Genomic DNA, 1,201 nt, shown 5'->3' with positions numbered 1-1,201 from the left:
TGATATTATATGTATCGCCATTACGTAAATATTGAGCGTATTATACTCACATATAAGTTACGTACATAAAACAATGCCACGTCTTCGTGGGCGAGGAGGAAATATTGGTCGACAGACTCGGCGTTCACAATTAGTCCAGCCGTTTAGGAGGAGTTCTGCAGTGACATACTTGGTATAACTTTGATACTTTAGAGTTAAATTATAAAGTTACGTAAAAACAGCACGGGGTCCGCGATCTACCGCAGGTAGATTGCCAACCTGATAATATACTGCTGCGAATCAGAATTTTTATTCTAGGCAACAGAAAAGTTAAGATAAATTTTGAACACCATATATCGAATAATGAATATTGAATAACGAATTGAACAAAGTTCAAGAGTCATAATATAGAGTTGGTACATTTAACGAGAAACGAAGTGCACGGGATCAGCTAGTATTATATATATCTTTATAATATTAATTAATAATGGCTGGAATATTAAAAATCGCTAAAATAAAAATATTAAGCGCACACACGTCAACTGGATATTCATAAATGACAAATTCGCTGGAAAAAAACTGGGGTGGTTAGTGGACAATTATTCGCCTCGTATGAATATAGAAATTTATTGAAAATCCACAGTTTAATTTTAGCGAGCGGTAGAAGTCGACCACCAGAAAATTAAACAAGAGCGGTCGCAGACAGTCATCCGTATGAATATTATGAATATATATTATTTATTACGATTGAATAACCCATGATTAATTGTCGGCGGTTAAGAGGACGTGTCACGGAAAAAAATCACTCGAAAAATTCCTTTAAAAACATGTTTGCGCGTTCCAATCACATGGGTTACTGAGTGGTTTTATCATAAAAACACCTATGAACAAAACCTGGTTCCGTAAGAAGACCGATTTTTGAAATTTTCATTTCCAAGTCCTAAAAATGACTTTTGAAAAATAAAAAAAAAGTGTACTATTAATCATTATATTATATTTCATGATGTTTTAAGAAATCCAAAATCGGGCTTCTTACGCGGAACCAGATAAAAATCTCCTCTAAAATTTTGTTCATAGGCGTTTTTACAATTAAACCACTCAGTAACCCATATTATTGGAACGCGCCAACTATGTTTTATAAGAAAAACGTATAAAAACAGCAATCTCGCGCGCGGACAAACCGCTGTGTTACACCGTTATTGCAACCTGCTTTAAGGATCTA

Source organism: Acyrthosiphon pisum, chromosome X, assembly GCF_005508785.2.
Source record: "Acyrthosiphon pisum isolate AL4f chromosome X, pea_aphid_22Mar2018_4r6ur, whole genome shotgun sequence".
In the NCBI taxonomy this organism is placed as follows: Eukaryota; Metazoa; Arthropoda; class Insecta; order Hemiptera; family Aphididae; genus Acyrthosiphon; species Acyrthosiphon pisum.
The sequence above is the reverse complement of the archived record's forward strand: the minus strand, read 5'-3'. Positions refer to the sequence as shown.